The 24,252-nt window shown below is 37.3% G+C and overlaps 1 pseudogene; it reads left to right on the forward strand.

Annotated features, from left to right (window-relative positions):
* The first annotated feature begins 538 nt into the window (after positions 1 to 538).
* Positions 539 to 24,252, forward strand: part of LOC145586712 (formiminotransferase cyclodeaminase-like protein) — an 87,834-nt pseudogene continuing 64,120 nt past the window's right edge.

The following is a 24,252-nucleotide window of genomic DNA, read 5'->3' on the forward strand; positions in this document are numbered from 1 at the left end:
TCAATTGAATGAGATAATTACCGCAGGGCTATCAGCAATGTCATGTCTTTGAGTCATAGGAGGCGGAGTCACTTTTTTCTTGCTTATGTTTGATCATTTAGCTTGATACAGGATATGTATGTTTGTATTGGATTTATCTTTAAACATCATTATTTCATATTAGCTCATCAATTCTTAACTATTTGGCCGTTGACTGCACATGTTGTTATCTTATTGTTTTCCTTGGGATAACAGAGGTGTCCAGAATATTTGATACCTCATGCTACTATGCTAGAGTTGTATGCTAGTGTAAAAATTGTGTGGATATCACTATTTGATTAATTTATAAAATTTCAAAGATTTACTACTTTTAATTAAGCACAAAAACTTAGTTGTCGATGCTGTTATTTTTAAGCCAGCAACTGCATGAAATGAAATATGTTGATGAAGATATTATGTGTCCAAAGTTTGTGATCTTTTCTAGAATTTTATCATGATCTTTATGTAGTAGTTGCAAAGCTAACATTGGTATTTTATATTTTGTATCTTTCCTGTAGATTAGGAAGATTAGTGGGAAAGAAGTAAATGATATTGGCTTGTTGCAAACTATACATATCTGAAAGCCACAACAAAGCTACCCTTGAATCTATTGAGCGAGTATCCAAGCTTGTACATGACACTAAAGTCGTCAATAAATTTTAAGATGAAACTTATAATAGAGGTTGCTACACTCCTATATTTAAGCTACGTACCTTCAAAGTTGTCATCGGATCTTTGCCCTATAAAAAATACCGCTTTTGCAATGGTTAGCACTGCTTTGAAAGCAATTGACTTTAATATGAACAGCGGAAGCCATCCTCGTCTGGGAGTTGTTGATCACATCTGTTTTCACCCATTGGCCAATAATTCTTTGAAGCAGACAACTAGTTTTTTACAAGGTCCTTGGCCAAAGATGTTGGCACCAAGCTTGAAGGTTTGTTTACTCCATCTAGGTTTATAACCTAGAACTCCATAAGTAAAATTTGGAGGATTCATTTTAAAGTTGTGAGTAGTAACAGAACCAATTGTGAGTTTTGATGTTAAAGATGTCATAATTTTCACATTATGATATTATATTGTATAGCAATTGTTTTTGTTGTCGTTCTATTGATAAGCAACTTATAGATATTTCCTGGTGGGGCTTCACTATTGTTTAGTTATGCTTTTTTGTTTCTAGAAAGTTGGGAGTACCTTTCAGCTATTCGTTATATTATCATATTGTAGGCACGAAAATTTTATCAAGTGTAATTATATATTATTCGGGTCAAAGTCAAACAGTTGACTTGTGTATATTGACTTAAAAACTAATCTGGGTTACTTTAGCCCATGTTATTTATTAGTTAGATTAATTATTAATAAAGTCCAACAAATTGGATTTAATTATAATTTAAATGGGTTATTCATAAAATGAGGTGGAAATGGATATGAGGCCCATTTAATGGTCATTTTGAAGCCCTAGCTTTGGAAAATTCAATAAATGAGCTATCCTCTCTCATTTCACACACATGAGAAATCTAGAGAAAAGCCTATTTATAGAAAAACCTCTCTAGACCCAAAAATCCTCTCTAAAAGCTTCTATAAAAAAACAATCTCAAGAGCTAGAAGAAGAACAACAAGCACCGGACCAGGCGTGTTGTTCCATTCTAGAAGACAAACCTTGATCGAGATCAAGCCTTTTCGGCCCTCTATCAAGGAATTCAAGTTAGAGTTTTGACAACAACAAATCGAGTCATCAATCGACATAGCGTGGAAATCGAGTCAATGTATTAGATTAGTGATTGTACTTAAATTTATTATATTGATAAAAATTACATTTGTTGCTTTTATTTTAACTCTTTAGTTTTGCAGACAAATTTTTGGCATGCTCGGTGGGACAATCTCTACCATTCATCTCCTTTTCCATGTCAAGTTTTTAACAATTGCTTCAAAAACAAAACCTCTCAATCCGTCGCTAAGGATCTCACATTTGCTCAGCAAAGGACTGCGGAGTTGGCTGCACTGTTCAAGAACGACAACATGCGCACTAACGGAATGAAGAGGGCTGGATTTTAGGAAGCTGACGTGAAACTTTGAACTACCTTTGTTCCTACTAAGGCAAGCACAAGGTTCCGTGGACGTTCCTCCTCAGGTCTGTCACTTCCACCAAGCCTCTTCCGCACTTCTCATGAGATCCCAGTGTTCGTCTCATCCCCTCCTTTTGAAGGTGAACCTTCTACTTCTACACACGACTCATAGGGGACTCCACCTGCCAGATCTGAAAAGTTAGTTTTCCATACCATCCCGCTTTTCAATGCATTCGACGAAGGAGATCAAGAAAGTAGTTGTGCCTAGTTTCCCTCCACTCCGCGACAAAAATCTAATATGATGGAGTTGTCTCAGTCATCACCTACAAACATTGCTGCAGTTATACTGATTGAATCCAAAACTGTTAAGGAACAACTCGCCAAATTAGAGGGCCTGCTTCAAAAGTTGATGAAAGATGGAGAAGAAAAGGATAAGCAGATCAAGCAGCAAAATGATAAGATCCTTTCTTTAAACATGAAGCTTGAAAAACGTTCAAAGGAAGCAAGCGATTCGGAAGAATAAAAAGAAGACTCCGATGCAGATGGTGCCAAATTAAGTGCTAAAAGCGAGTCTACATTCATCATCCACAAGATCCAGGATATGATAGCAAATGCTATCAAGAACCAACTTGGAGAAAGCTCTCGCGATAAGAAGCTGTACGAAAAGCCATATAGCAAGAGGATCAACAAATTGAAGATGCCTAAAGGCTATAAAACGAAAATTTCTGCTATTCGATAGGAAAGACAACCCCAAGAAGCACATCGCTCATTTTATGGAGACATGAGGCAAAACAATGCAAGATTGTAGGAGACTTTCTTGTTAAATAATTTGTTCGTTCCCATAAGGGAATAACGTTTAATTGGTACATTGTTTTGCCTCGAGAGTCCATCGATAGTTGGGATGACATGGAGGAGGAGTTCAAGAAGAGATTCTTTACCGCACACGACGCATAGTCAGCATGACTGAATTAACCAAGACTGAACAATGGGAAGATGAGCCAATTTTAGATGATATTAGTCGATGGAGAGCTTTAAGTCTAGAATGCAAAGATTTCCTGTCAAAGACCTTTGTTGTTGAATTGTGCATTCAAGGGATGAAGTGGGATTTGTTGTACATCCTACAAGGCATAAAGTCGAGTTCCTTTCAAGATCAAGCAATTCGAGCCCACGACATGGAGATAAGCTTCTTGAGTATTGGTACAAGTTCTTTAGATTTCTTCAAGAAAGAAAAAAATAATTTTAAGAAGGCAGAAAGGCCGGTAAGAAATCTACCAAAGAGTCATTGGTAGTCTCCACTACATCTGCTCTAGTAAAGATTTTTGCTAAGCCAAAGAGCGAACAAAAGAAGGAGTCATCTTCAAAGGATACAAAGAGAGAGGGACCTACCCTAAAGGAATTGCACGCAAAAAAAGTACCCATTTCCTGATTCAGATTTGTCAGGAATGTTAGATGACTTGCTTGAGAAAAAGATCATTGAGCTGTCTAAGTCTAAACGCCCCAAGCAAATGGGTAGAACGACTTATCCAAACTATTGGCATACCATCGATTGGTGATTCATCCCTCGAAAAATGCGTCGCTCTCAAGGAGAAAATAATGAGGCTGGCGAAAGAAGGAAGGATTGTGATAGATTTAGATAAGATGGTAGGATCTAATCATACCACGGTCACTGTGGATTCTTCATCATGTGAACGATATGCATAAATCATCCAGTTTGGGAGCTTGGAGCTAGTTGTGATAAAATTAATGAAGCTCCACCCAACATTGCATTTAGGTCCTACTCTATCACCGTATGAAGAAGAAGAGGAAGTGTGAACGTTAGTAACAAGGAGGAAGGTAAGGAAGTCGGCTACATCCAATTCACAACCTTCTAAGACACATATAAACAAGGAAAGGTCTCAAAAAAGCGGATGAAATGAAAAGGACGAGGAAGCAACGCACCTTACGCGTCCCTCGTGAAGAATTAAAGCCCTAGATGCCAATCACATTAGATGAGTTTTTCCCTCAAAAGTACTTCAGTGAAGTTTCTGTTGGTGTAGTGTCTTGTTACAGGGAGAAAGTAAAAGATGAAGTTGAGGAAAACCAATCATATACAAGTCGCAATCATACAAGAGATCCCGAAAGAGACTCAAAGATTCTGGCATTATTAGACATGGTCCCATCTCATATAGGATGGCGTCAAGCTTTGTCCCCTTTTATAAGAAATGCGATTAGCTATGGCACGTGCTATAGAAAATCCTACTCATTACAAATCAAAAGAAAATATCGAATAAGGCATTTATGAGATTATAAGAACCATCCTGATCGATGTGCAGCGTATAGTGCATCTTTGGCTTTCACCGATGAAGATCTTATGCTCGGTTCAAAACCTCACGATAGACCTTTATTCGTTTGTGGATACATTCACGAGCAAAAGGTTAATCACACAATCATAGATGGAGATTATGCAGTAAATATTATGCCAAAGTCCACCATGAGGAAGTTAGGAATCATTAACGATGAATCATCTCAAAGTCGCCTCATGATTCAAGGTTTTAACCTCGGGGGGAAACGAGCCATCGACATGATAATAGTCAACTTGACCATTAGAGAGATGACTGCAACAACAATATTTCATGTCATTGATTCAAAAAATTCATACGACTTGTTGTTAAGGCGGCCATGGATGCACGAAAATGGAGTAGTAGCATCAACCTTGAATCAATGCTTCATATATTACAAGAATGGTGAAAGAAGGGTAAGCGCAGACGTGAACCCGTTCTCAGAGTTTGAATATCATTTTGTTGATACAAAGTTCTACATCAATAAAGAGGAACTAGTCAAAGTGATGCCATTGGATATCTCCTCCATAGGAAAATAGGCCCCAAAGAAGCAACAAATGAAGGAAGACCCTCCTTTAAAGAAGGTCTTGAGTGAGAAGGTTAAGGATATCAATAAAAAAAATTCAGAACCCCTATCAAAGTGTGGTGAAGTGAAGTCTAACTCACATATTCCAGGGCTACATCACATTCCTATGTCACGTCGCAAGGAGGGTCAAACTGCGTTCGAAAAATGTGAAGTGAAGGTCGCTCCAAAGAAGGTTGAAAGTACGTTGTCTTCATTAGATGAAATATGACTCTGCCAGTGCGATAAGTAAGCAGTCAGAAGGTATCTAATCCACCATCTTCAAGCCTTGAAAATATCTCAGAGGTGCTTAGTGCTAGAAAAGAAGGGTTCGACCAAGTCGCTTACCAGTTGATGAAAAACGCAGGGTATAATTTTCTAACCTATAGCCCATAGGAAAGGTCATCAATGCTGCCTCTTACGGACTCAACAAATCTCAGCACTTCAACAGCACCTGCAACAACAAGGTGAGTGTGTTTGGGTGAAAAAAGTTGGATTGGGTTTCATAGAACCTCAACTAGTGAAGATTTTAGCTTGAAGAAAGTCGGTACAAGCATCCTAATACATTGCGGTGGAACAAGTCGAAGAGAGTGTGGGTGAAAACACTACACCAAGAAAAAGAGGCTTCGTCTTTGATAGGATCCAACCATCATTCACTAGACCACAATCTTCAGTTTTTGATAGGTTGGAAGGTCTAAGTCGTAATTTATCAAACTTCATTTTTTAGTAGATTCGGTGGTAAATCAAGAGGCATACAAATGAAAGCGCCTAAGGATGTCTTCGGATGATTAAGAGTGGCAAACAAATCCATCAACCATCGCCTACAAAGCATGCTAGTCAAGAAGCATGAGAGAAATATCTTCAATCGGCTAGAGAACATTGGAATTATCTCCAAATCACGAAGGCAATAGAAAAGGAATGTGAAAAAAATCGAGTTAAAGAATGACGTCAAGAGCTTTATCCCATCTTGTATGAGGCACCTCGATCTACTAGAAGCAAAGACAGGTGAACTTTGAGTGTGAAAAGGACGCACGGTGATTCTCACTGGCCAAAAAGTTCTTGCCAATCATGAAGTTGATGAGTTTGAGAATATACTCGCTACTTCTAACCACGTCAATATCTTTGAAGACAATATCTTAGACGAAGAGGTGGATTCAGCAAAAGCCTCTACGACCCTTGAAGACGGGGGGCAATCCACTGTTAATGATCTAAAGGAGTTGAATCTTGGTACTACGGATAAGCCACACCCGATCTATGTAAGTGCAAAACTTTCTCCCGATGAGGAAAAAGCTTACTTCAATCTACTTGAGGAGTACACATATGTGTTTGCATGGAGATACAAAGAGATGTCGAGGCTTGATCCTAAAATCACAGCCCAACATCTGGCGATCAAAAAGGGAATTTCATCGAAGAAACAACCTCAACGACGCTTTTGGCCTTAATTGATCCCTGAAATTGAAGTTGTAGTCAATAAACTCATCGATGCAGGTTTTATTCGTGAGGTCATGCATCCAACCTGGATTGCAAATATTGTCCCTGTAAGGAAAAAGAACAGACAATTACATGTTTGTGTAGACTTTAGGGATCTTAATGATGCGAGTCCAAAGGATGATTTCCCTTTGCCTGTCACCAAGATAATGATCGACACTACAACATGACATAAGGCTTTATCTTTCATGGACTGTATGTGGGTTATAATCAAATTCTCATGGCACTTGAAGACCAAGAAGCAACTGCTTTTCGCACACCAAAGGAAATCTTTTGCTATAAGGTAATGCCTTTTTCTTAAAAAATGTAGGGGCTACATATCAAAGGGTAATGTAGAAATTTTTTGAAGATATGATGCACAAAACAGTTGAATATAATGTTGATGACGTCGTTTCTCAAGTCAAAGAAGTAGGAAGATCATTTATTTCACTTGTGAGATATGATGCACAAATCTATGATTGCTTGATTATTCATTATTTATTGTTATGTCTTGATCATCTCTCTTCTTGCAGGATTAAAGGGAATTTGTACTTGAAATCACACTTATTAAGATATTTAATAATTTGATTTAGGCTAATATGATTTTAATTCAAGTAATCACCACTAAAAGATTTATTTGTGTATTAATAATCAACTAACGTAAATTAAATATGCTTAGGATTAATTGTATGTTGATCGAAAAGCGCACATGAATATGATCAGAATAAAGTAGAGGCCTATTTAGGACAGGTTCAATCTCTTTTAAGTTGGATTCGTACCATAATCCCCGAATACCTAGTCATGGTTTACGACCACTATGGAGTTAGCAATCTTTGTAATCGTGAATAGGGTGTAACCTCCACACCCTTGGAAGGTTTTCAAGTTCCTAAAACTTGTTGGTGACTCTTTTGCTCTAGCTTCTTTCCCTTTGGACGCCACCATGCTTAAATGCATGATCACAGTGGGGCTTAAAGTTGAGTGTTGAAGTATTCTCTACAACTATGATCTTTTCCATTCAAAAGTTAAGGCACTACATGCAAGCACGTACAATATGAGTGATTTCTAAAGCAGATCCCATTAAATACATTTTGTCAAGACTAGTGCTATCCGGACAACTCGCCAAGTAGGCAATGCTCAGAGCAGTCCCATCAGTGAGGAGAATTTTGCTCATGAGCAAAATTGGTGAGCAAAATTGCAATATTAGCTTCCCCACCAATGAGCAAATCAAAATATGCTCATGAGCATAATTAAATTTGCTCATCCTATGAGCAAAAATGAAAGTGAATAGTGAATTCGTGGGGCCCAGCAAGTGTACAAACTGGTATTTTTTTTTTTGCCTTTAACACCCTCAAAACGACGTGTTTTGAGGTTTGGTTATGAAGACCTTCCCCCAAAATGACGCGTTTTGAAGGCAGCAAAGGAAAAAAAAAAATAAACGCAACTGCTGACAGGGGCGCGTTAGTCAAGCGAATGGGAAGCTGACATGCGTCCCTGTCAGCTTGTTCAACCAATCAGAAAATGTTACCGTTTTGCAACGGTAATTAAATTAAAACGGTGTAGACACCCATTTGTGTCTCCCCAAAACCAAACCCAGTGATGAGTACCTTTCACGTCGAATCATAATCGAATGAAGTGAAAGTGTGGAAAGTCTAGTGTTGCGGATAGTTTTAATTTCTTTTCTCTTCTCTCTGTTTTTGAAAACTTATTTTAAGAAAACAGCCAATACAGTTTGGTTGGTCCATGATATGGGTCCAATAGTAGTGTAGTTGGATGGGGCTTTCAAAGACCTTTCCAACGATATATTATAAGCCCAATTCCGATGAATATTGAGGAAGTTATGGCCAATTTACTAAACTGAGCCCGGTTTGAGCTTTATATACGGCCCAATGATCTAGAGGAGGGCCTAATATGATTTATCATTCCTAATGCAATTAGGAATGATTTTAGTCTTCTATAATTTTCTAGAAGGTTCTTTTCATTCCTAATTCAATTAGCATTGATAAATTGACTTTTGTTGACTTTTAAGAGTTTTAATCAAAATCAAATAGCATTTTCGAAGGAAATTATATTATTTTATCCTCCAGTACGGCAAACTTATCTGATTTTCGAAAACGCGTTAAAATTAGGCTTGGCGCCTGACCCCAGGCTTTGGCGCCTGGAACCAGGCCTGGCGCCTGGCGCTAGCCATTGGCGCCTAGCGCTAGTGTTGGTGCCTGGCGCCAGTTAGTCAGGGTTTGCGCCAGGTCTGTTTTTTGTGCGTCAGACTCTGTTTTGATATTTTATCTTTTTGGCTGATTTCTCTATAAATAACGTATTAAAAACTCCGTTTTCATTCACCAATTTTAACCAATTTTCACCAATTCTCACGAATATACTCACCTACAATCAGTTTTCATTCGCAATCATTAATTCCCTAATTATCTCTTAATTCATTCATCTTTCTCACTCTTCTCTTCAACTTGCTTTTTCATACAAAATTCCGCATTCGCAAGATCTAGAAACACCTAGCCATATTCGAAGTTGCCTTCGCCCTAGACGTGAAAGGTTTAATTTCTGAGGGTTTGGTCCCAAATCTCTATTTCAATTATTTAATTTAATTGTTTTGTTTATTATTTTCCTTGAAGTTACTAACGTGTGTATTTTATTATTAGAAAGAGGTAAGAAGCATCAAAGTAAGTACTTTAATTGGTTTTATTGATGTTATGATGTAGAAATCATGTTTATATTGTTATTATGATTCCTAGTATTATGTTTAGGGAAAAGGTTATAATATCAGATATGCTTATTATGATTCCTGCGATGCTTCCTATGTTCTTCCTAATATTTATGATTGTTAGTATCATGTTAGGGCTAAAGATTTGATTTTTATTGCTTAGTGACATGCTAGGGTTTGTTATTAATCTTGTTAGTATCATGCCTAGGATCTTGCTATTATTAATATGCTTTAATATTAATATGAACATGATTATGATTATAATTGTTATAATTTATGATGATTATGAATATTATTATTATTATTATTATTTTTATGATTCATTATTATTGATTATTATTATGTTGCTTGATGTTTTATTGCTATTGCTTGATCACACCTTTATTGCATGTTTAAAGGGAATCTATACTTGTAATCATGCTTAATAAGATATTTAATAATCTTGTTAGGGTTAATGTGATTGTAATTTCAAGTGATCGCCAATAATAGTTTATTTGTGCATTAATATTCAACCAACATAGTTTAAACAGGTTTAGGGTTAATCTATTGATTGCATGTTAATTAAAAAGCGCACATGAATACGATCAGAATAAAGTAAAGACCTATTTATTAGGGCAGGTTCAATCTCTTTTAGGTTGGATTTGTACCTTCATCCCCGAACCCTTATTTGGCTCTAGACCTTATGGAGTTGACGATCTCTTGGATCGTTAAGGGGTGTAACCTTCACCCTGTGAACGGTTTACAAGTTCCTAAAACTTGTTGGCGACTCTTTTGCTCTATCGTCTTCCCTTTTGGCACCACCGTACTTTAGTGTATGATCACAGTGGGGTTCAAGCTAGAGGGGTTAACGCTTGAAATTATTCCCTACAGTTTTTGGCGACTCCACTGGGGAGGATTTCTATTTTAATTCCTGAATTTGTTTCGGCAATGATTTAGAATGAGTGGATGAGACTCGAAACGTTCTAAGTATTTCATGTGCGTAATTTTGATTAACATTATTATCATATGCATAAAAAAGATCTCATTGGAAAGACCATCTGTAATGAGTTAAAAACATAGGATTTTACACGTAGGAAATTTGAGAAATATCTTTCACAACTAGGACTGAAATAACACCGCGCGAAACTGGAAAATTTTATCGAGCACAGAAAGCTGCTGAGGCATGTGGGAAGTAGCGTTAGGGAGAGCATGGCGCCAGTATTTTAGTTGTAGCGCCGGATGCCAGTATTGGCGCCAGGAGCTACAGTTAAAAGCTAGCGCTAGTCTCTGTTTGCTGGCGCCAATTTCCCCCAATACCGAGCCAGAAATATGCGCTCTAATTTCGACCGGTTTTTCGTATTGTTTGCTCGATCCTACTTCCTGATTGAATTTTTTCTCACTTTTCTGAAACCCATATGTGTTCTACATATGGACATAACCCTCTGGGAATTCATGCTCCATCTACCTGATTGAACGCTCCGTGCAACAAAGGGTACATCCGAGAATGTTGAATTCACCAAACCATGGAAGCGAGTTTTTTCTAAAAAACTCGCGGTGTCCCATCCACTCGCGCCAACCCTTCACGGTTAGGCTTCCGCGCGGTGCATCCGGACAATTAACCATGGAACCTCTATTGACTAAACCGTATCCCGAACTTTAGAGAACTAGAGCCATGGTTAGGTTGCAAACTCATTGCATCATATTGTGCCTACTTGACTAATTGTGCATTATTTGTTGTGCATACTCTATGTGATTTTTCCTAACCGTTTGTTTGACTTGTGTTAAGACTAAATAAACTGATTAATAACTAAAGGACTTTGTTTAATTAATTAATTTGAGCTAATAAATAAATATAAAATCAAGTCATAGTTCCTTTAAGTCAACCCGGATTTTTATTCCCGTATACTGCACAAACGTTAACTTGTTTTGGTCATATCCGGAGTTATAGAAAGAACTACGAGTTGTACAACCTATGGATCTGTAGCCCCGAGTTTTATCTTTAATTTGGCGTTGGTTTCATCCAAATCAGAGTCACAGATAAAAATTTATGACTAAAATACCACAGTCTGTCAAGTTTAATGCATATACGTGAGGTCTTAACTTAGTCTTTAATCGAGTCTAGTCACATAGTCTAGCCACATGGTCGTGACATGAGTCTTAACGCACCATCTACACTCACTAGTTTTAGCACACACTTTGAGTACACATCACCATGACCATGTCTTAGGTTCATGCATGAGTCGGTTTTTTTCCGTCATTTGAGTTGGGGGGTACATTCTATTCCTAATTCTTCATATCCCTACACCTCCATCATCTTTTTCTTTTTTCAAATTCTATTCTAATATTTCTTCACTTCCTCCATCCATTGCATGTTTAATGAAATTTGAGTCAAATAATTAACAATAAATATCCCCAAATTCCTTTTCCACAGTACTTGGTCGAGGAAAGAAGGGCGATTAATCAAGGACAACCTCTTTATTCAAGTCTCGCTTTTTGATAAACCGATTCGTCAAAAGAGGAAGGCTAAGAAGATAATGGCAACTCAAGAGGAAGTTAATGAACTTAGGAGTCAATTGACTATCGTGACTGAGACACTGAAGCTACTCACACTCAAGATCGATGATCCTGTGAAGCAACAACAAATGAACCTCATGCAAGAAAGTTTAAGCAAGCTATCTAGCGACTATAAATTTCAGGGCATGAGTTCACAAGGGGTCTCGCTGGACAAGGAACTTCTTCCACATAAGTTCAACGCCACTGACATCCCTAAATTCAAGGCAACAGATAACCCTTACTTCCATCTAAGAGCTTTCGAAACTATAATGAGTAGTAAGAGTATCGATAAGAAGGTTTTCCCCTCTCTGTTCTCACTATCTCTTGAAACCGTTTGCCAACAATGGTACTTCTCCCTTGACAAGGAGAAAACCTCTACCTGGGAATCGATAGTAAACGCTTTCGTTGATAGGTACAAGTGTAACATTCAAGTTGAAACCGATCATAGACAACTTGAGATGCTAAGACAAAAAGAGAATGAAGGCTTTACTTCTTTCTTTAATAAATGGAGGGAAACTTCTGCCAAGATGATTGAGGTCCCCACCGAAAAGGAGTCTGTGAGGATGTTTATCAAGAATCTCCAAGAAAAGTATTCAAAGCACTTAAAATATCAACACAACTTGAATACTTTCAGAGCCGTCTATGACATAGGTATCGAGATCGAAGACGACCTCGCAAAGCAAAAAGCTACTAACAATAGTAACCACGGTGGCTGGAAAGGAAAGAAGAACGACAATCCTTCTTCTTCCGAAAACGCCCACTCTAGAAACAATGTTAGTACCTTTGATCTCAGTGAAGTTTTAACCATAGATAACCAAGGATCTAAGAAGCAACTAAGGAAAGACTTCACCCCCATTGGGATGAGCTACGATACTGCCTTCGATCGACTCCATGCCTAAGGACTCATTACTCCCATTGGACCTATTCAAGATCCCGCACCTGAAAAGAGATTGCCTAGTTGGAATCCAGACGAACACTGCAAGTACCATCAAGGTAGGGGTCATACTACTGAGAGCTGTTGGAAGCTAAAGGAGGATTTCCAACATTTGATTGATAATAACAAGCTTCCCATGCCTCCGGTTAACAAGAAGAGCGAGTGATGATAAAGGAAACAACACAAGACAAGAGGCGAGCTTCAACGACGAGATTTCGTGACCTCTTTTTTTTCTATTTCTTTTTTATTTACTCTTTCCCCAATAAGTCTAGCATAGGCACCTTCTCTTTTCCCTTAGATTAATTTTGTAGATTCTTTTTCCTTTAATAAAATGAGCATTTATTTCCTTATATATGATCATTTCATTATATTCCATAAAAAAAAAAAAACTAAAAAATAAAAATCCATGTCGAATTAAGCACAAGGTATACCAATGATTTGAGGCACCCCTTGTAGCCACATCATATCTCCTTTCACCATTCAAATATACAATCCTTCCTTCATAAACCACTTTGAGCCTCGTCTAACGATAGACCCTTCATTTTTTCAACCCACATCTACCTAACCTTGGGATGGGATGGTGTGTAACTTATGCAATTCTAAAAAAAAAAAGAACAAAAGCTTGAGTGATTCAAAAGACTAAAATAGCAAAGATAATCAAGATAAAATAAATAAATAAAGTGTACAAAAGGGCAAGTGTTCCAATGTCTTTGATATGAAAATATCTTCGATAAGAACACGTCTCAGATTACGTCTCTTATCGAGTGCTCGGTACCGTGCCTGAGAAACATGAATGCCAAGTGAGTGATAGACCGCATGATCGGGATTGCCCACGCTTATAAAAATAAAATAGATGCTAAAGCAAAAGATAAAAGAGAGCTAAAAAAGAGTAGAAACTCAAGCATAAAATTATAAAGATTCAAAAGCGGAGTTGCACACCTTGGGGGCTTATCTAGGGTCTTGAGCCTTTATCCCCTCATTCTTCAAACCTTTAGCCTAACCACGTTACAACCCTTAAAAAGACCTTTTTGAGGTATACACACTTGTGCGAGGTTCGGCTAGAGCTACGTTCGGCCTGATTCCTAACGGATACGTAGGCAACCTCACATCGAGGTGCGGCCGTAATAAACATGTATTCATATTCACATTCACACACTTGCACCATGATCATATCAAGGGATCTCCTGTGCTCATCCCTATTCATGTAGAGCTAGACTTGGGGGCTTGATCCCTACATCATTAGCTTACCTAGCCTAAGAGTCACCACCATTTGACTCTTTTAACAAATAATATCTTTCCACACACTTAGCCCTTGCGTCCTAACTTTAGTGTCACTATCACACACATCACAGATACATGACCAAATATACTTCCATTAGGAACCCTTTTGTCATGAAATCTTAACATAACGCTGAAGCATACCTTGTCATATCGCTCATCACTCATCAATCATAATTGTCATTGCATCACGAAGTATGATTTGCTAAGCCTCCGTGCCTAAGTTACCCAAATACTTTCATCATTAAGTTCACCATTGAGATAGCCTAGGATGGATTAATCCTTGCACCTTGAGAGATAGTATCAAATGACATTTGACTAAGCTCATTCAACATGCATCTTCAAATCTTCGATTCTTTTTCGCGTCTTTCTTTTTCGGGAGAAAGTCAGTAGCCTCCACAAAAATGACGGAAAATTTTTGCTTTTTTGCATTTTTTTGAGTCGCACGATCACATTACAATGCACACACGAGTCATGTACACATTGAGTCATGTCATGTCATATCACCTTGATTTGAGTCTAACACATGTGTCAGTTCACTTTGAGTCGAGTCAACCTCGAGTCAGTCGATCACAGAGAGTCAAGTTTATACCTTGAGTCGGGTCAAGTCGATGAGTCAAGCAATGCTAAACCTTAGGTCAACCCTAAGATAATTAAAAATATTGGCAAAGTTCTATAGTCTAAAATAAATACAGGTGTAGCAGAACAGGGAAGACCCTATCACAGCGTTTGGCGACAGAGTCAATTCTTGGCACCAGAGATATTTCAGCAGCGACAGAGCTCGAAGCCTCTCTAAAAGGTGATTTTGACTTTATACAACGATTTCGGGTTCCTTGGTATGCCAGTTAGCCCCTATGAGCAATTTGACATGATTAAGTAGTCGGTTTGATTACATCAGCAAATAAGTGATCGACCTGATGAAAGATCGTCTCACTTAGCTTAAAGCGCCTAAGCATTGACTCAAAAGCAGAAAAGGCACCGACGTATAGGTTCAAAGCAACGAAAGCGCCGACGTACAAGCATAGCGGAAGCAAAGTTCGAGCGAGCTTCAAAGATCGACAAGTGTTGGTCTTCGGTAATATACGGCCCAATGATCTAGGGGAGGGCCTAATATGATTTATCATTCCTAATGCAATTAGGAATGGTTTTAGTCTTCTAGAATTTTCTAGAAGGTTCTTTTCATTCCTAATTCAATTAGCATTGATAAATTGACTTTTGTTGACTTTTTAGAGTTTTAATCAAAATCAAATAGCATTTTCGAAGGAAATTATATGATTTTATCCTCCAGTATGGCAAACTTATCTGATTTTCAAAAACGCGTTAAAATTAGGCTTAGCGCCCGACCCTAGGCTTTGGCGCCTGGAACCAGGCCTGGCGCCTGGCGCTAGCCATTGGCACCTAGCGCTAGTGTTGGTGCCTGGCGCTAGTTAGCCAGGGTTTGCACCAGGTCTTTTTTTTGTGCGTCAGACTCTGTTTTGATATTTTATCTTTTTGGCTGATTTCTCTATAAATAACGTATTAAAAACTCCGTTTTCAGTCACCAATTTTCACCAATTCTCACGAATATTCTCACCTACAATCAGTTTTCATTCGCAATCATTAATTCCCTAATTCTCTCTTAATTCATTCATCTTTCTCTCTCTTCTCTTCAACTTGCTTTTTCATACAAAATTCCGCATTCGCAAGATCTAGAAACACCTAGCCATATTCGAAGTTGCCTTCGCCCTAGACGTGAAAGGTTTAATTTCTGAGGGTTTGGTCCCAAATCTCTATTTCAATTATTTAATTTAATTGTTTTGTTTATTATTTTCCTTGGAGTTACTAACATGTGTATTTTGTTATTAGAAAGAGGTACGAAGCATCAAAGTAAGTACTTTAATTGGTTTAATTGATGTTATGATGTTGAAATCATGTTTATATTGTTATTATGATTCCTAGTATCATGTTTAGGGAAAAAGGTTATAATATCAGATATGCTTATTATGATTCCTGCGATGCTTCCTATGTTCTTCCAAATATTTATGATTGTTAGTATCATGTTAGGGCTAAAGATTTGATTTTTATTGCTTAGTGACATGCTAGGGTTTGTTATTAATCTTGTTAGTATCATGCCTAGGATCTTGCTATTATTATTATGCTTTAATATTAATATGAACATGATTATGATTATAATTGTTATAATTTATGATGATTATGAATATTATTATTATTATTATTATTATTATTATTTTTATGATTCACTATTATTGATTATTATTATGTTGCTTGATGTTTTATTGCTATTGCTTGATCACACCTTTATTGCATGTTTAAAGGGAATCTATACTTGTAATCATGCTTAATAAGATATTTAATAATCTTGTTAGGGTTAATGTGATTGTAATTTCAAGTGATCGCCAATAATAGTTTATTTGTGCATTAATATTCAACCAACATAGTTTAAACAGGTTTAGGGTTAATCTATTGATTGCATGTTAATTAAAAAGCGCACATGAATACGATCAGAATAAAGTAGAGGCCTATTATTAGGGCAGGTTCAATCTCTTTTAGGTTGGATTTGTACCTTCATCCCCGAACCCTTATTTGGTTCTAGACCTTATGGAGTTGACGATCTCTTGGATCGTTAAGGGTGTAACCTTCACCCTGTGAACGGTTTACAAGTTCCTAAAACTTGTTGGCGACTCTTTTGCTCTATCTTCTTCCCTTTTGGACGCCACCGTACTTTAGTGTATGATCACAGTGGGGTTCAAGCTAGAGGGGTTAACGCTTGAAATTATTCCCTACAAACGGTAATTTGGCCTTTTTATAATTAAAAAAAAAAAATCATCAACGGTTATATTTTTTTTTCTTTACAAATAGAGATCCATTTTGACATATTTTGGTATAATTTCAAAAATCACAAAAACACTCTATATTACTCTTAATCCCATTTCTAGTGAGTTTTATGTTATATTTTCCAATATAAAGTTGAGAAAGGTAAATTTTTTTTTTTTGGTTTATTATTTTTAATTAATATTTTTAGTACTCTAATATTTTTACAAAACGTTATTAATGATATTTTAAGTAGCAATATTTTGTTTTACTTTAAAAAATCCAAAAAACTCTTTATTATTTTTACTCCCAAGTGTAGTTAGATTAAATTTTCATTTTCTAATATAAAATTTTCATTTCTAATATAAAAAAAACATACTTAATTACTTTTTGTAGTACTCAGAAATTATTTAAAACGTTATTAATGTTATTTTATTTTAATTTAGGTGTGCCTCTTAAGTATATATTGTTGTTTTTAATTTATTATACAATATAATGGATCCAAACAACCCTACTTACAATCAACTTGATCAACATTTTTCTGATTTAGGTGATGATTTCATTAGTAGTCCAAATTTTCAATTATTCCTAGAAAGATTAGACAACCTTTCTTCTCAAAATTCCGTTCATCAACCAACACCTCCACAAATTCCCAATAATGAAAACACTTTTTTTGAGCAACAAACTCCTTCCGTTACTGAAGGGAGCAACTCTGAGTACGATGTCAGCCAAGAAGAAGCTATTCCGAAGACACCACAGTACCCTCCACCACCTCCAAGGATTCCGGCCAATCAACCACTTGCCAAAGCGAGTCGCATTTGGTCGGTTGCTGAGGATGAAGCTCTAATTGGGTTCTACTTAGAACTAAGTGATGATGCGCTTTGTGGTACGAGCCAAAAGACATCTGAACTATGGCGAAAAGTTCATGCAGCTTACTATAAACTACAAGCTGAGAAACCGCATATTCTCCCGCCAAGACCTATGAAGAGTTTGGAGACACATTGGAGAAGAATGGCAGTTGATTTGCTACAATGGACTAATTGCTATGAGGAGGCGGGCAAACTCCCTGAAAGCGGAAGTGGTTACAACGAAGCCGATCGAATTAAACACGCTTCCAAGTTGTTTTATATCTCCTCTAATCCACAACATAATTTTGCATTTCCACATGGAGTGGAAATGGTTAATAAGATCCGAAGTGGAGGACTAAACTAAGATGGGGTCTGTCAAAGGAGGAAAGAAAGGGTTGTGGTGCCGATGATGAGGAAGATAGCAGTGGAAGTGGGAAACGGTCTAGGGCGGAGAGTGAGAATGAAATCCGTACTGATGGATTTATGTCCGGAGGATTACCACGACCAGACGGTGTCAAAAAAACGAAGGCTAAGCGTAAAGGCAAAGCAGTTGCTTCCGAAAGTGCAATATTGAGCATTAGTGAACAGATAAAGGCGTGTACTGAGGTTAGAGAAAGGGAGGCGAATTTACGACAACAACGGTTGGAACTTGATAGAGAAAAGGAAAAGAGGAAGCAAAAACAAGTTGATTTAGCAGAGAAGAAGATGAATTTTGATATGCTTCAATCACTTTTAGCAAGGACAACGCCACTCACTCCAGCTGAAGAGGCCCACAAGGACGAGTTACTTCAATTAGTCTACGGTAGAAATTGATTGTACTTCCTTAATGAGTTTATTTTTAATTAGTTGTATTATTTGGTTAGATTTGTTTAATTAGTTTATCTTTAATCAGCTTATCTTTATTTTGTTCAAATTTAAATAGTTTATTTTTAAGTACTTGTATTCTGACGTTAGATGTCTTTAATTAGTTTATCTTTGTTTTCTTATATTTTAATTAGTTTATTTTTAATTAGTTGTATTTTGAGTTTAGATTTGTTTAATTATTTTATCTTTAATTAGTATATCTTTATTTTGTTCAATTTTAATTAGTACTATCCTGAGGTTAGATTTCTTTAGTTAGTTAATCTTTAATTAGTTTAATTTTTATGAGTTGTATTCATGTCCCTTGTCTTATTAGACATTGAGTAGTCATATGTCTTTCATGTCAGTTGTATAATTGTATTTTGAATAGTCAAGATTCATTTCTGTCTTACTATCTTAAGTGTCATTGAATTGTCAATCATGTTTCATCACTCATTGAATTGTCAATCATGTTTCATCACTCATGGAATTGTAATTCATTGAGTTTTCATGCTTATAAATGATAGTGATACCATCCTACGCAAAACACATTATAATCCAACTCCTCAAAAATATCCAAACACCCATAAGTAACAAGCAAACACAATGTTTTCCATTAGCTCAACCTCCAGCTCGTCTGATTCAGATCAATACGTAAAATTTGATCATTTAGTTGATGAATTTGTCACAACCCTTCTACCAACTTTGTTGAATAACAACCAAACACAACCCCAAACTGTATCCGATGTTGAATGTGTTCCAAAGCGTAGAGGGGATACGGATAGAAGAGATAGGGAAAAGGGGCATGTTCAATTATTTAATGATTACTTTGCGAGTAACCCAGTTTATAGCGACAAACAATTTCAACGTAGATTTCGAATGCAATGACCTTTGTTTTGTAGGATTATGAACAAGGTGGTCGAGGGGGATCAATTCTTCCAGCAGTGTAGGAATGCAGCTGGAAGGCTTGGGTTATCACCGTTGCAGAAATGCACCGCTGCAATTCGAATGTTGGCGTTACGGTACCTGTCTAGATGCGGTGGATTAGTATCTGCGCATTGGAGAAACTACCTCCAGATTGGCTTTGCAACATTTTTGTCAAGGGGTTATTACACATTTTGAAGCTGAATATCTCAGAAGTCCCACCGACGAAGATTTAAGGAGAATCTTGCATCAAAATGAAATGCGAGGTTTTCGCGGTATGATAGGTAGCATTGACTGCATGCATTGGGAGTGGAAGAATTGTCCTATGGCTTGGAAAGCGCAATACGCAGGCCGTAATAAAAATGCAACCCTCAATCTGGAGGCCGTTGAAGATCAAGATTTATGGATTTGGCATGCGTTCTTTGGAATCCCGGGATCTTGTAATGATCTTAATGTTCTTTACCGATCTCCGGTCTTTGATGATGTTCTTCATGGTCGCGCACCTCCAATTCATTTCACCGTGAACGACCATGAATACAAGTTGGGCTATTACTTAGCACATGGAATTTACCCAAAATGGGCTACTTTTATTCAAGGTATAACACTTCCACAACTTCAAAAGGATAAATTATTTGCTGATAAACAAGCTGCAGCTCGGAAGGACGTTGAACGGGCTTTTGGGGTTTTACAGGCTAGGTTTGCCATTCTACGACAACCGTCCCTTGCGTTTAACGAAGACATATTGTGTGACATAATGAAAGCTTGTATCATTATGCACAACATGATTGTCGAAGATGAACGACACAACTATACTCGGGCCGAAGTTTTAAGAAGGTACTATGAACAAGATCGCCCACAAATTACAAGACCCACTACAAGTGCTACAGCTAACAACAACGAGCCTTTTGAATTCAATGTTGGCCGACCGCCAAACGTTGATTTCGACACGTACGTCCACAGAAGAATGTCACTACGTGATAGAGACACTCATGTTCAATTAAAAGCGGATTTAGTGGAATACATTTGGGAAAAATATGGTTCTATTAATGAGTATAAAAAATAAATTTGTAGTAAGATTACAATTTAATAGAGTCTTAATCGTACGTTAAAAATCTAGGTTCGTTATTGGTTTGTAGTATTAAATGTAGTCGTACGCCAATTAAATTTTATGTTGTATTAAATATATAATTAATTAGAGATTAAAATTTCAATATTATGAATTAATATTTAATAATTGTATTAAATTAAATAATAGTATAATTGTAATTAGTAGCCCTAAAAATTCATTTAACCAAAACATAATAAATAATAGTAGGGTGATGTCTAAGAGAGATAGAGATATTGGTGGGGTATGTGAAAAAGTAGGAGAGAGATTGATGAGCATTTTTTTTGCTCACTAGTGGGATAAAATTTGCTCACTAAAAATGCTCATGAGCAAATTTAGTTGGGAAGAGAGAGAAAGTGGTTAGAGAGAGAATGAGGAGAATTTTTTTGCTCACTAGTGGGGATGCTCTCATAAGTCAACACGAGATTGTGTATGTTCCCCCAAAAAGCGGTTAAAGGGCAAGCTCTAGCCGATTTCTTAACCGGTCACCCAATTCCATCACATTGGGAGCTTTCGGACGATCTTCCTAGAGAAGAGGTATTTAACATTGATAGTCTTCCACCATGGGAGCTATTCTTTGACAAGGCTGCACAAGTGCACAATGAGATGGCGCCAGAGCTGATGTTGTCCTTGTGTCACCAGAGAAACATGTCCTTACTTATTCATTCTCCCTAACTAGTTCTCGAACAACGTTGCTTAATATTAAGCACTTATTTTGGAATTAAAAAAGGCAAAGGTGATGAACATCTAGGATCTCGATGTATATGGAGATCCCATATTGGCAATTTATCAACTCCTTGACAAGTATGAGGTTAAGAAAGAAGACTTGAAGCCTTACCACAAGTACGCTTCACAATTTTTGGAATCATTTGACAGTGTCAATTTCCATCACGTTCCAAGAAGTGCCAACAAGATAGCTAAATTTCGCAACTACTTTGGCAATGGGGGGAAGAGGAGAGCACGACGGTTTCCATTTGCAACCGATGGGTAGTGACTTCTCTAGAAGACGAAGAGAAAGAAGATGTGTGCATAGTTTCAATCTACGAAATAAACACAGTGGATTGGCGCCAACTGCTCATTGACTACCTAGAGAATGGAAGACTACCAGAGGATTTAAAGCACAAAAAAGAGATCCGACGGTGAGCTCCACGCTCATCTATTATAAGGGGAAACTCTACATTTCCTTGGAGCTTGGTTAAGATGTCTTGGAAATGAAGAAGCTGCTAAAACTATTAAGAAATCTCATTCAAAAGTTTGTGGAGCACATTAATCTAGTCTGACACTGCACGACCGTGTTAAAAGGATGAGATACTATTGGCCCATAATGGTATAATCTTGCATGGAATTTGCAAAGAAATATGAAGGTTTCCAATTTCATCCAAGTTATATTCATACACCTCTAGAGCCGTTACATCCTACTGTGACGTCTTGGCCATTTGAAGCATGAGGTCTCGATGTTTTAGGTCTAATTACGTCAAAGTCGTTGACTGATCATGCATATATCCTTGCTGCTATAGACTACTTCTCAAAATGGGCATAATCTATCCCTCTACGTGAGATAAAAAAGGAGACTGTGGTGGATTTCATTAGAAATCATATTATTCATCGACATGGTGTGCTGCGATACATCATCACAGACAATGGCACTCCATTCATCAACAGGTTGATGGTAAGCATGTTCGAAAAGTTTAAGTTTACACAACACAAGTCTTCAATGTATAATGCTCCTACAAATGGACTAGCCAAGGCCTTGAACAAGACTCTTTGTAATTTGCTCAGCAAGATAACAAAGAAGTAAAAACAAGATTAGCGTGAGCGGCTTGGTGAAGCTCTACGGGCATATCAAACAACCTACAAAACTCCGACCTAAGCAACTCCTTACACACTAGTGTATGGTGACGAAGCTATCGTACCATTGGAAATACAAATCTCGTCATTGCGTGTAGCCATACAGGAAGATCTTACTAAAGAAGAGAATGCTAAACTCTGAATGGCTAAATTAGAAGCATTGGATGAGAAAAGGCTTGAAGCTCAACAAAGTTTGGAGTGCTAACATGCTTGACTAACACGTGCATTCAACACGAAAGTGCGTGTGCGTTCATTCTAGGCTAGAGATATTGTTCTAGCTGTTAGGAGACTCATCATCACTTATAGAAAGACAAGAAATAAATTTAGCTCGAAATAGGATGGTCTTTATATCGTCCAAGAAGTATACACCAATGGATCATACAAGATTATTGGGTTACGGGTAGGCCCTATTAACGACAGGTTCCTGAAGCATTACTACCCTTAAAGTACCATTTGATGTAATAAGCTCCTAATCAAGAGCCTAAACTGCATAATAACAAAAAAAACAAAAAAAAGACTTGATAAACTACGTTGGCTTCATCTTGTGAAGTGGATTTCCCGCTAACTGGTACGTAGGCAGCTTAAAGTCATAGAAAAAAAAAAATTCGAGTCCAGACACATCAAATTTTTATTTTTTTAAAAAAAACCATCATGCCTGCAACGCTCCTGGCCTGCAAGAGCTTAAACTGTGAACTGCTAAATAAATTAAAAAAAAACCCTTGTACATGTCAACAACTATACGAGGAAATAAAGACAATATTGTGGTAAAAGGAAAATGGATAATCATTATTCATTTCATGCTACCATAAATCAAGTCAAAATAAAAGTTCAAAAAAATTAAAAACAAATAAAGAGATAAAAATGAACAATGACTATTGCATCCAATCTAAGGTCTTCAATGCGTCACGTCGAGTTCTTGATCAAGCCCGTGAGCTTCATCCAAAGGAATTGCAAGAAGCTTCCCTTTTATCTCTTCAACCATATAAGGCACACGACATATTTGTCAATCTTTGATGTTGTGTCTTTTACATTGAAAGTAGGGGTCTTGGCCGAACTAGGAGCGATAGAGGAACCATATCCATCGATTGTCATGCTTTCTACAACACCAACGATGATTTGGTCCTGAGACGCGTCAACTATATCCTAGTTTAGTGGAGGATCTAAAGTGTTATTACAAGCTTCCAACTCATATGAGAGACTCATGGGCTCATGATTGACCTAAAGAAGGTCATTAAACTATACGCAAAAAAAAAAAAAAACACTAAATAAATAAATAAATAAATTACATGTCCCTTGTCAATGATGATCGCATTGTAGTAATCGCCAAGGACATCATGAAGGACGAAAGCTTCGCCTGAAAGGATAATTTTGCTGGGGGAGTTTCTTTTGTCATTCTCTTTATCTCTCGAGGATGAAGACTCTTCGCAAGGCTTGTTGTGCTTAGCTTTCAATGTGCGCTTGTTGTTTGAATCGAGGACTGATTTTGCAACTTTGTCTCCCAAATGGTCGCTGTCATCTTTCCTCTTTATAGACTTTCTTCGGCTACAAGTTATAGGAGCATCTAGAGGACTCGGCGAATTAGAAGTTGAAGAAGTTCAAGGGAAAATCGACGCCCACCATGTCGCATAAGATGAAGTGTCTCGAGACTGAGGACTAAATAAACGACCAGGGATGAACTCAGATTTTGTGCCTAATTGGGTGCTTTCCTGGAATAATTAGAACACACGTTCTATGGTACAGTGATGGCATGTACCTATGGCTCAAGTTCACCTGGCACCCCTAGTAGAAACCAAATTGACGACCAAACCTATGAGGGTTGTACGACTCAATAACATAATTATCATCATATCTTAGAGTCACATAGCAAGATCTCATGGCCATAAAGTAATTAGAAATTTGGCGTAAACGTTGATTGTCATCTACAAATCTTTTATCTTCAAATTCATTTGGCCAAGTTCCAAGCCAGTTGATCGATTTACCAGAAAATATAG

This window comes from Chenopodium album, chromosome 2 (genome assembly GCF_948465745.1).
Source record: "Chenopodium album chromosome 2, dcCheAlbu1.1, whole genome shotgun sequence".
In the NCBI taxonomy this organism is placed as follows: Eukaryota; Viridiplantae; Streptophyta; class Magnoliopsida; order Caryophyllales; family Amaranthaceae; genus Chenopodium; species Chenopodium album.